The 13,394-nt window shown below is 42.8% G+C and overlaps 1 pseudogene; it reads right to left on the bottom strand.

Annotated features, from left to right (window-relative positions):
* Window positions 1-7,655: 7,655 nt before the first annotated feature.
* Window positions 7,656-13,394, bottom strand: part of LOC119342049 — a 33,291-nt pseudogene continuing 27,552 nt past the window's right edge.

Here is a 13,394-nt window from a genome sequence, read left to right as displayed (position 1 = left end):
GCATCCGTGGATAAATACTATGTCAATTTTGAGGGCTGATGTTGGTGATAAATTCAGATAAACTCTGAACTGGACCGCAAAAGAAAAAGATAAACTGTGAACTTTCTATTTGGGGGGCCTGCGTTTTTAGGGGCCAGCGTTTGGGCGGCCAAGCAGTAGTCAAAGTTGCGCGCACAGTATTTCACTTAATTAATTTGGCACGATCTACATACACGATATGGTCTGACTGACACCCATTAATACACGCATCAAATTCAGATCCAATTCAAAATTTGTCCATATTCACAACCCTGCAGGGGCAGTAATACAGCACTGCTTGTCCAGTGCTACGCAGTACGGTGGTCACTGTCCCCTGCCTCGCGCGATCCATGCATGCTTCCCCAGGAAACCCATGCATGCATGATTTTTACTCCCTGGATGGGGATGGCTGATGCAGATCCAATGCTTGATGTTGATGAATGACGTAAATTCCCCGCAAAAAAGAAAGATGAATGACGTAAATTGCATACAACCACGACTTTTTTGGGCAAATGTCTTTCAGAATAATCAGCTTACGAAATATAGGCGGGTTTGAGAGAAACTTGATGTTTTAGTTTCAAGTCTGATCTCTCGGTTTAATATTCAAACTACAAAGCAAATTTGAAATATTTTCATCTCAGCCAAGGATGAGGTTGACTTGCTCACTGCGCTTGCTTTAGCTGTGGTTTTCTGAGGATTAGATGCGTCACTTCTTGCAGCAATCCTCTTTTGCCTCTCTTGCTTAAGCCTTTCGAGCCGTTTCATCTGCTTCACTTCCTAAACATATTTATTTACAAGGAAAAAAAATCATGAGAGGTTTGAGCAATCATGCTGAAAACTGGAATTCTGCTGATGCAAACAAATGACATTCTCCACCACATTATTTTCCCTATTATTTGCTTGTAGGTAGTGGTGTTCTACTCTAGAGACACATATTAAAAATATACAGTTAACAGGGGTAGCAAACAATGACGCAAAAATGACATGAATACTTTTATTTTATTTATTTTTTTACTATTTTTATATTTACATGAACAATTTCATTTTTATTTCTTTATTTATTTTCCTATTTTTATTTTTTACATGAACATTTAAAGAACACTTTTTTAATGACATGTATTTTTTTCTGAAACACATGATGAACAAATTTTAATACACAATAATATTTTTAAAAATAGTTATACATTTTCACTGCTTCAAAAACAATATTTTATAACGAATTTTTTTAAAAAAGAATGGGTTCCATCGCTAGGCCTTGGTCATTTAAGGCTGCGCGTGAGAGCCCTCCTATTATGATACAGGCGATGGGCCAGCCATATTTGCCGTGCGGGTTACTGGGTAACGAACAAACGCATACCCCTATGAAATCATTAATTGAGAAGTACTTCTTCCAAAGGTCACTCCAACCCCAAGTTGCGACAAGTGATACACTGCATATGCGCCACTTGTCGCAACCTTCGAGTTTTCGCTTTTTCGTAGATTCATTTATTTAAAATGTTTTATCTCTTAAACCGTGCGTCTAAATCTCGAACCGCTTTCATCATTGGATTCCTCACGTCGAGATTTTCAAAATTAGATCCCTTGTTGATAGGTTTTGAAGAACTTTTTTTTACGAAAAAAAGCGGACGAAGGAAACCGAACCGAGAGCATGTTATTTCCCTTTCTAAAAGCCGTTTCCAAGAGGCACGCTCATGCCTCTCACGGAAGCAAAATCATGCCTCTCATGGAAGGAAAAAACGCATGGTGGCGGCGCCCAGAGCGCGACACATGGCGGCGGGCGCGCTCTCGACCCACCCCAAGTACTCGTTTGGAGGCTCCTGAAGGAATGCTCCTCAATTAGGATTTTTAGTAACAATTTTTTTGAGTAACACTCCTAATTTAGTTGCTCAGATACCCCTATTATTTGCTACGCACAGATACTGGGCCGGGGATGCTCCCTTTTTGTCTACTTTCCTTTCTATGTTTCCCTTTCTGGTTTTTGTGTTTTTTTGATTTAGCAAATAATTTTTAATATCGTGAACAATTTTGGAATTCTCAAACCATTCTTGTATATGTGAACACTTCTTAAAATTCACAAACTTTTTTCTAATTTGCGAACAATATTTGAAACCCTGAACATCTTTTTTGATTCTCAGACATTTTCCAAAACCACAAATATTTTTTGAATTTGCAAATATTTTTTGAAAATAAAAATATTTTTAAATTTAAAAACAATTGATGTATTCATGAACATTTTTTCAACAATTTTTGAAATATTATAATCATGAACATTATTTGAAATCTTGAACAGTTTTTTGAATTCATGAACATTTTGTGCGTTCGTGAACATTTTTCAAGTTTGCAATTTTTTTCCATATTTCTTGAAATTTCGTTAAAAAGGAAAAAGGAAAAGGAGGGGAAAAAGACCCCAAAAAATGAAGATAAAAAGTGACGCCCAGCACCCCGGCACTGGGCTCGCCACCGCTTTGGTCGGGGAATAGGAGCTCCAACCTTTGTTTGATCTGCAAATAGGCTTGGACAAGGCATGACACATATGATGACATGGTGAGAGAGGCGTGGGAGGCGTCGGCCGGGGGGGACAACAGCTTAGCTGGAATCTGCCAACGCTTGGGTGCCACAACTGGTAGCATGAGGAGATGGGCAAGGGAAGTGTTTGGCTCTATCAGGAGACAGATCACGCGACTAAAAACACAGCTGAAGGAGGCAAAGGAACGGGCGATCCACAGTGGCTATAGGCATGAAATTAGGGAGATCGAAGAGGAACTGCGTGAGATTTATGAGAGAGAAGAAGCGTTCTATAGGCAAAGATCCAGAGTCGATTGGCTGCAAGCAGGGGATCAAAACACCAAATACTTCCAACAAAGAGCTTCACATCGCAAGAGGAAGAACACGGTGAGAGCTTTGCGTCGACAGGACAGGACGCGTTGTCTCGTGAATGACGAAATGAGAGAGATGGCTGCAAGCTTCTATGAAAATCTTTTCACCTCGGAAGGGTCAGCGGGTGCGCATGAGCTACTCCAAAATATTGAGGCTTCGGTGACAGATTATATGAACACAAAGCTCACTGCGGTGATAACCGATGAAGAGATCGAAGCAGCTTTGTTCCAAATGGGCCCGACGAAAGCGCCGGGGCCAGATGGGCTCCCTGCGCTGTTCTACCAAAGGCACTGGCCTTTGTTAAGAACGGATATCTGCAAGGCCGTGAGGAGTTTTCTCCTAGGGGAGGCGACACCCACAAGCTTCAATGATACAATCCTTGTTATGATCCCAAAGGTTAACTCGCCGGAGATTCTCACGCAGTTTCAGCCTATTAGTCTGTGTAATGTGCTTTATAAGATAGCAACAAAGGTGATGGCTAATAGACTCAAAGGAATCCTGCCGGTTCTTATCTCGGAGGAGCAAAGTGCATTTGTGCCTGGTAGATTAATAACGGACAATGTTCTTGTGGCGTATGAGTGTGTTCATGCAATCAGAACCAGGAAGAGGAGGAAGGCGTTTTGTGCGGTCAAGCTGGATATGATGAAGGCATATGATAGAGTGGAATGGATTTTTCTGGAACAGATGCTAGCTAAATATGGCTTTGCCGTGGAGTGGATTGCAATGATCATGAGATGCGTGACGTCGGCAACGTTTACAATAAAGTTGAACGGAGGTTTGTCCAGGAGATTTGTACCTTCACGGGGCCTGAGGCAAGGGGATCCCCTCTCCCCTTATCTCTTTCTTTTTTGTGTGGAAGGTTTTTCAGCTTTGCTAAAAAGGGCACAACAGGAAGGAAGCCTGAAGGGTGTGGCATTTGGTAGCACTGGCCCCCAAGTGACTCACCTCCTTTTTGCTGACGATAGTATTGTGTTCTTGGAAGGTACAAGGCAGAATATGGAGGCACTAAAGATCATATTACAGATATGAGGAGGCCTCAGGGCAGCGGGTAAACCTCCAGAAGTCGGCGATTTTCTTTGGAAAAGGTTGTCAGGAGGAGACAAAGGATGAGCTAAAGCAATACATTGGGATAGAGGAGGAGGCTCTAAATGAGAAATACCTTAGCTTACCAACACAGGTTGGGAGGTCAAAGGATGGTACCTTTAAATATGTGACGGAGAGCTCAAAGGGCAAGGTTAGTGGATGGAAGGGATAGGGCCTGTCCATGAAGGCAAGAGAGGTTCTGACAAAATCGGGCCTCCAAGCAACACCTACTTTCACCATGAGTTGCTTTCACCTCACAAAGAAGATGTGCCAGAATCTTACCTCGATCTCTTCGAAATTCTGGTGGGGTGCAATGGAAGATGAACGAAAGGTGCATTGGATTGCGTGGGAGAAAATGTGCGATGCTAAGAAGGAGGGTGGGATGGGCTTCCGTGATCCGGAGGCATTCAACCAAGCTCTCCTTGCCAAACAAGCTTGGAGAATTCTTCAAGTTCCTGGATCTCTTTGCGCCCGTGTACTGAAAGCTCGTTACTTTCAGGACGACTCTATACTTTCGGCCACTTGTCCATCGGCAGGTTCATTCACGTTCCGTAGCATTCTTCATGGCAGAGATCTTTTGAGGGACGGTTTGGTGTGGCGTATAGGTGACGGGTCATGGATCAACATCCACCATGATAATTGGATCCCGCGAGCTGGAAGTATGAGGCCGCTCGGTCAAAACTTTGCATGGGGTATAACGAAGGTAAGAGATCTCCTCCTCCCCAACGGGGCGGACTGAGATGAGGAAAGGGTGGATTCTTTGTTTACACCAGATGATGCGCGGGATATTAAGAAGATAGCTGTGGGCGGAGCGAGTTGCCAGGACAGGTTAGCGTGGAATTTCACTAAGAATGGTACATTTACAGTGAGATCAGCTTATCACCTAAGAATGTCCATGAACAAGTTGAGATCCGGGCGGCCGGAAACCCTCGACGTCTACAAGTAAACACAAAGGTTTTATGGCACTTTGGGACACCTCGGTCCCGGGGAAAGCCAAAGTTCATGTATGGAGACTGCTGAGGAATGGACTGGCCGTGGGCTCTGAACTATACAGAAGAAGAATCAAACCAGGAGTGTTTTGTGTGGTGTGCGGAAGGGAAGAGACTATACTACATCAATTCTGGACGTGCCCACACTCCTCACTTTTTTGGCAGCTGTTGCGCTCGGAAACGGGAGCTATGGTGGCAAACCCACCAGAGATGATTAGTTCCCAGAGTGAGCTGTCGAACTGGCTACTAGGATGGTTCGCAGGTGCTGCTGAGGACGAGAAGGAGCTGTTCATCCATGTTGTGTACGGGTTATGGCTGGCAAGGAACGAAGCTAGAGACGGTAAAAGAATTGCCGAGCCACATGCAATAATGGCGTCCATGCTCAGCCATGCAAAGGAATGGCAAGAAGTACATGCTGCAACGCCTAGATCGCCAAAAGTTAGCGAGCAGCAAAGCTGGGAACCTCCCGAGGCGAGCTGGGTGAAGATTAATGCGGACGGAGCCACGGCAAGAGGCGGAGGAAAAGGAGGAGGGGGAGTTGTGCTTAGGGATCAGAATGGAGCTTATATAGTGGGAGCATGCTATTTCTTCCCCCAGGTTGCTGATTCAGAAGCAGCAGAAGTTCTAGCAGCCAAGAAGGCGTTGGAGTTGGCTAGAGATTGCAACGTCAGGAAAGTACATCTGGAGTTGGACTGTCAGATGGCTGTGAAAATGATCAATGCAACCGACAGAAATCTGAGCGGTGTTGGTCCTTGGATCTGGGAGGTGAAAGAAAAGATAAACTCGTTCGAAGAAGTGAAGGTTACTTGGGTGCGATGCTCGGCGAATAAGGTGGCACATAAACTAGCGCGGGTAGGTGTAGGAGATGAAATAAGTAATGTTTGGCGCATGGTGCCTCCGGACTCTATTTTGGATGTAATTGTGGATGAAATTCCGAACCTTAATAACTAAATAAAGTGGTGTGGTACCCTTCAAAAAAAACCTCCTTTTCAGGGAAGAAAATGAACCTGGGCCAAAGAAGTCTCACAGTAAAATCGGAAGACTGATGGCAATCAGTGGATATATTCATAGCTGACTTTACAAAACCATAACATGACACAAGAGCACATCCTATAGATGACTTTACAAAACCAGATGGATCCTCTACCTGAAGTGAAGCATGGCTGGGCATAGCTGCTCCCAGTCAGAGTCAGTTGAGCTGACGAGGAATATAGCAGCCTCCTCGGAGTAGCAGAGTAGAACAACATTAGTACGTAGTCAGTTACTTCAGAGTTCTTCCACCATCAAAATATGTTCCTTGAGAATCCCGTCCCAGCGAGCTTTGTCTCCTTGAGCTCGTCGTCCTCTGACCACAGGGCAGAGGGAGTCCGGGGTTGACATGAAATTACTCAGCCGCAGCCGTGATGTCCATAACTTCCACCATGTCCATGCAGCCTGCTCCATGTCCATATATACAAGTAAGCATCTCATGAAACTTACAAATGACTTTTACAAAACTGGATAAATAAGTACAAGTATATATCCTCTACGTATGTGCATGGATGTTCATTCGGGCGCTTGGCAAAATGAGTTGTTGCCTTCCATTCCATTCCCTGGGCGCCCAATTCAGCATGGTACCTGAAGCAGCACGCTTGGTACCTAGTATTGTCCACAGGCAGGCCCAAGATGTGCACTATCTGGAAGACAATTAATAGCCACTTTAAAATTTATACAAATTAAAAACAGTAACACAATGGGTAAATTACATACATGAACGAATGGGGCATTTGCCAAAAAGTGGTTGAGTTGAAATTAACAATCTTACGAGGTTTGAGCACAAGAACCATGACCTTTTAATCCTTTCTGAATCACAACAGACAGATACTACTAGAGCAGAACAACATTAGTTAGTCAGCTACTTGAGATCTCTTCCTCCATCAAAAACATGCTCCTTGAGAATCCCAGTGAGATTTGGTCCGAAGGAAACTGCTACCTGGAATCGGCCGCTTCCTTGAGCTCTGCCTCATCTTTTGCATTCTGAAATTGATCTTCTGTGAGATTCGGCAAGTCCGCAACAGCAATGTAAGCCCTGCACACATGATTGACCAATAACAGTCATGTGGATGCCAACTGGATGTTATGGCACAATTAAAATTGTCTCCTTGAGTAGATATTTTTTAAGTTATCTACGCAGTAGAAACAGAGAAGAGAACCAATAAGAAATTGCATTCCGAACATGTTGTGCAGCCAACCATGAAAGGCAAGTCCCTTTAATTAGTTCTTGGATGAAAGTTCAGTTTCTAAAAGTTGACAAGACTAGCTACAACTGTATATGTTTCTGCCCTTGAAAACTGTATAGAAAGAAAGAAAAAGAGCTAATGCATGGTATAATCCATTTGGCGACAGTAGCAAATATACTTCAAGTAGTAGGAACAAAGAAGAGAACCAATGGGAAGTTGTACTCAGTAATTCATAGTTACTTGTTCGATTTCTAAAAGTTTGACAAGATTTGCTACAAGTAAGACTGCATGCATAAGAAAACAATCTGAAAAAAGTGGTAATGCATGGTATAATCCATTTGGGCACAGTATGCTTACAACACTTGAAAAAGAAGGCTCCAGGCCGCTTACCTCCTCTGCCGGACAGCCTCCAACACTTGTTGGTATGCAGATGTATGTGTCCACCGGGAGCAAAGATGGGACAGGTGACGAATCAATTAGAATTCGACAATTTTGTAAGCATTGCTTGCTTCACGGTTTTTAACTCCTTGGTCACCAGAATTCGACTGTGGGGATGTGACGAATCTTGTAAGCATCCTCCCTGTGGCACCTCACAATTAGCATTGGACATCGAACAATTTTGAGTAGCGTCAAAGCAGAGAGACTCCTTATGCTTTCAGGCAAAGATGTCAGGTTGGGGCAATCGCAGGTGATAAGTTGCTCTAGAGACGTCAACTGTCCCAACCATCTCGGTAATGCTTCCATGCCAAAGCAACTTTTCATCCAGAGTCTTCTAAGAGCTGTGAGGTTCTTCATGCTTTCAGGCAAAGATGTCAACTTGGGGTAATCGCTGATTATAATTTCTTCTAGGCAGGTCAACTGTCCCAACCATCCCGGTAATGTTTCGAGGGCTTTGCACCCTTCCAACCTCAATTTTTGAAGAGCGGTGAGGTTCTTCATGCTTTCAGGCAAAGATGACAGGTTGGGGCAATTCATGATTACAATTTCTTCTAGAGAAGTCAAATGTCCCAATGATACCGGTAATGTTTCCAACCCTTTACAATCTTTCAACATCAGTTCTCTAAGAGCGGTGAGGTTGTTCATGTTTTCAGGCAAAGATGTCAGGTTGGAGCAATCGCCAATTGAAATTTCTTCTAGAGAAGTCAACTGTCCCAATGATCCCGGTAATGTTTCCAGGCCTTTGCACTTCAACGTCAATTTTGTAAGAGCGGTGAGGTTCTTCATGCTTTCAGGCAATAAAGTTAGGCTGGGGCAATCGCTGATTAAAATTTCTTCTAGAGAAGTCAACTGTCCCGACAATCCCGGTAATATCTCGAGTCCTTTGCACTTTACCAATGTTAGATTTTTAAGAGCGGTGAGGTTCTTCATGCTTTCAGGCAAATATGTCAGGTTGGGGCAATCAAAGATAAAAATTTCTTCTAAAGAAGAGTGTTCCAACCATCCCAGCAATGTTTCCAGGCCTTTGCACTCGGTCAACCTTAGTATTTTAAGTAGGGGTGGAAACGGATCGGATGCGGATCGGATAGTGCTCTTACCACTTCCATTTTCATATTTTCAAAACGAATACGAATCCGAATACGGATGTTCTCGGATACGGATGTGGCTCGGATATTATTCGAATACGGATACGTATCGGATATTTTCTTGATTCGAAACGGATACGAATAATATCAACATGTTGCTTAAGTAAATTAGTCGATAGCTATGTGACCTAAAATAATCAACTTGTGACATACAATAAGTCAATGATAAATAGGTTTATGAATAAATACTATTGTAATGCATAATAATTTATAAGTTTAATCATATAAAAAGTAAAATTTAACCACTTATTTGGCTTTTATGTTGGATAATTGGAATATTGGGCCTAGAATTTTAAAAAATACCTCCCATAATCTTCTTCGGATACGGATATATCCACTTCCATATCCATATTTGTGTCAAAATCTCCTACCATATTTTATTTTGTATTTTTTAATAAATTCGGATACGGACAATTTCCATTTCCATTTTGGTTCGGATGCGGATGTTTCGGATATGAATAGGCATTTTATCGAATACGGATATCGGATATTTCGGATTATCCGCTACCACTTTCCACCCCTAATTTTAAGAGCGGTCAGGTTCTTCATGCTTTCAGGCAAAGAGGTCAGGTTGGGGCAATCGCCGATTAAAATTTCTTCTAGAGAAGTCAACTATCCCAACAATCCTGGTAATGTTTCAAGACATTTGCACTTTATCAACATTAGTTTTTTAAGAGCGGTGAGGTTCTTCATGCTTTCAGGCAAAGATTTCAGGTTGTGGCAATTGCCGATTAAAATTTCTTCTAGAGAAATCAATTGTCCCAACGAACCGAGTAATGTTTCCATGCCTTTGCACTCTATCAACGCCATTTTTCTAAGAACAGTGAGGTTCTTCATGCTTTCAGGCAAACATGTCAGGTTGGGGCAATCATCGATTGAAATTTCAACTAGAGAAGTCAACTGTCCCAACGGTGCCGGTAATGTTTCCAGACCTTTGCACTCTTTCAACATCAGTTTTCTAAGCGCAGTGAGGTTCTTCATGCTTTCAGGCAAATACGTCAGGCTGGGGCAATCATGGACTAAAATTTCTTCTAGAGAAGTCAACTGTCCCAATGATGCCGGTAATGTTTCCAGGACTTTGCACTCTTTCAACTTCAGTTTTCTAAGAGCGCTGAGATTCTTCATGCTTTCAGGCAAAGATGTCAATTTGAGGCAATCATCGATTCCAATTTCTTCAAGAGAACCGAGGTCGCCAAACCATACTAGGAGTGCCTCCAAGTCCTTCAGCGACTTCAAATATAGTTCAGTGAGAGAGGTGAAGCATCGCATGACCTCTGACAAAGTCCTCAATCCACTGGCCGAGATTACCTTAAATTTCTCAAGGGTGGGAAAGTGTTGAAGTCTATCCCACTTGTCTTGAGAGAAATCACAACTCTCTAGAGCCATTGTAGAAGGATGAGTGGAAGACGAGAGCTCTCCAAATCCTTGTTCGGGCAAAACTGTATCGCTGTTGCTCAAAACCCAATTCATACTTCTTGGGGGATACGGCAGGAACTTCAACTTTGGGCAGTTCACTACCTCCAAATGATGCAAATTAGGGATTAGAAACTCTTTGTTTTCTTCACTTGACTCAGTTGTCCACCATTCCTCCAAATTCTTCATCGACGTCAATAGCATTACAGTTAGTTTCAAACAAGGTCTGCCCTCTCCATAGAATTCCTTACCAATTTTCCTAATGTTGGGAATGTTTACATCAAGAGTCATTTGGCAGTGCCCCGAATGGAGGAAGAGAGTCACATGCTTCCAAACCATCAAGAGTCATTTCACTGAGAAAATGAAGGTAGGATGAGATGTGAAACATCCGGTTAGGTAAATCCTTGCTCGTATAACCAACTAGCCAAAAGTTTTCGACAGTCCGAGGAGGTAGGAGCCTGTTCAGCACAGATTCACCTCCTTGGTTCTCCCACTGAAGTTTTAGTACTCGAATATCTGATTTATCATGCAGTTTGACTCTGTCTGCGTCTTCTGGCTGCCTGACATTCTGAAGGCCTAGAAGCCTCAGCTCTGAACAAGTCAATCCCACAAGATCCACTATACTGCTGCATCCTCTACTCTGTATCTCATGTACATGGTGCTCTACTGTGCCCACAAGATTTAGACGCCTTTTAATAGCTCAGCATTAGCCTCTCTAATGTTTCTTTCTGATGTCCTTCTCTCAAACCCAAATCAACCTTGGTGTCTCTTATATCTTCCCATGCCCCCATGGTCCTTAGCTCCGACATTACTTGCCCAAGAGCATTGGCCAGGAGCAGTAAACCCCCACACTTGGCTGCAATCTGCTTTCCAATTTATTCCAAGCCACAATGGTCATCATCAGGCCCAAATGCTCTTTGCTTCATTAATTCGTAGCACTCACCCGGTTCTAAAACACCCAACTCTACTGTTTCAGACTCAGGAACCGGGCAAATTTTCCTCTGGTTTGCAAGAAAACCAGTGCGCAATTGTTGCAGTACACGTCGGTTTCGGGTAGTTACTATAATACTGCTACCCTTGCGGCCATGATGTAATATATCCTTCAACCTTTCAAGATTATTTCCATCTTCTTCCTAGAGATCATCTAGAACAATCAAGTATCTTCTAGTAGCAAGTTCCTTTTTAAGATGAAATTGCAAATCACAGTTGTCAAGGTTGATGGTGTTATTCAACATTCTTTTCAGGATTGCACCCCCAATTTTGTGCAAATCAAACTGCTTGGACACATTAACCCAGATGGCAACATCAAAGACGCTCACCCTCTTGTCTGCAAGAACTGATTCAGCCAATATTGTCTTGCATATGCCTCCAAGGCCCACAACTGGAATGATGGAGATATCCTGGTTAGAGCATCTCCAATAGCGCCCCCAACAGGCCCTCCCCAGGCGTTTTTCCCGCGCCGGCGCCCAAAAATTGGCTCAATCGCGCCCCAGGAGCCCATTTTTCGTCGGTTTGGGCCGAAACTGGCGCCGGCGGACCCAGGCCAAACCAGGCGTGCTGGGGGCGCCGGGGCGAGGCGTTTTGGCGCGAAAGCGGATGGGCCCGCCGAGTTGGACAACTCCTCGAGATCGAACCCATGTCTCCGCTTAGAGAGGAGGAAATAAAACAGAAATATGTCCGCGACCAACCTTTGGTGAAGCCCGAGGAGGTCAAGAACCGCCCAACGAGAATGTATGAATTGCATGATTGGTACATGAAAATTACCAAGAGTTCAAATCGAGAGTCCCTCATGGTGAAGGTCAAGGAAGAGCATTACTTCCATAAGCTAGCTCTATCCGTTGAGTATTCAGAACTATTTCAGTTATTCAATCAAAATGCACTCGACAAATCTCTCGTCTGTTGCTATTGTCTGTAAGTGATTTCCTTCTGTAATTTAAGTCTCAAGCTAGATTTAGTGCTCATTGATTGATCATTACCTGTAATTATCCTCACTATATTCTTTTTTGTGGTACTATGCAGGATAAAGATGTATGAAATGAAAAAAGTTGGACGATATGGCATTGGGTTCATTGACCGAAATACCATTAATGAAAAGAGATGGACATATGAATATTATAAACAAGATGTAGAGAATAAAATGCTAGAGTTCTTGAAGCGTCTCAACAGCAATGAAGATATACTACTTCCTTACAACTTCCGGTGAGTCACACTGTCTTGTACTACAAATTTTGTTTTTGCTTACTAGCTAGCTAGATGTTAATAATTAAGTGTATAGGGTTTAGGGTATAGTTGATTAGTGTTATGCACATGCCCGCTTAATTAAGACATGCAAACGTGTGCGCATGCAGTTACCACTGGGTCTTGTTAGACATTAAAGTTGAAGAAGAAAAAGTTGAAGTACTGGACTCACTACTTAAAAAAGAAAGTGACTTCACCATCGTGAAGGGGATACTCGACAGGTAATTTCAATCATTATTGACTATATCTCGGCCTATTTAGTTCGTCATTTTCTGATATCAATTATTTAATAACCCCTTTATTAATTTTTTTTGCCGGCGGGCAGGGCTTGGGCAAATTTCCTCAAGGTGACTCCAGGCAAATGGCGACAAAAATTGTTTTGGTATCGACCCAGGGTAAGTAATTAAGTAGTGCTAACTAGCTACCATCTCTTTAATTCTTGTTTCAATACCATTAATTAATTATCATGCTTGATTAATTATTATCTGATTAAATTCTATTCTCGTAAAGGCCTAAAGCAAGCACCGGGGACTGATGTGTGTGCATACTACGTTTTCGAGAACATTCGCATGATGGCATCCGAAAGGAGTAAATCTCAAAGACAGGAATGAGTACGTTTGCCAGAACACTATTCATAATTTTTACATGATTATCAATATCTAGTCACACAACTAATACACATGCATATTGATCTTCTTCTTAACAATTCAAAGAGGTGCAGGACCAGCTCCTAGCAACGGAGCGCATACGAGCACTTCAAGAGGAAATATCGGGATTTTTGCTCGACCAGGTCATAGATCCCAAAGAAGAATACTATTACCCGCTACCGCCCCCATGAACCACTCCCAATTGTCATCGTGCTCCGAAGATACCAAGGCAACATGTAGGAGAAATTGTATATATACCTAATTGTGTGTGTGTATATATATATACATGTGTGTGTGAGAATAATGGTGGTTGTGAGACATTTGATT

This window comes from Triticum dicoccoides, chromosome 7B (genome assembly GCF_002162155.2).
Source record: "Triticum dicoccoides isolate Atlit2015 ecotype Zavitan chromosome 7B, WEW_v2.0, whole genome shotgun sequence".
Taxonomy (NCBI): domain Eukaryota; kingdom Viridiplantae; phylum Streptophyta; class Magnoliopsida; order Poales; family Poaceae; genus Triticum; species Triticum dicoccoides.
The sequence above is the reverse complement of the archived record's forward strand: the minus strand, read 5'-3'. Positions and strand labels throughout refer to the sequence as shown.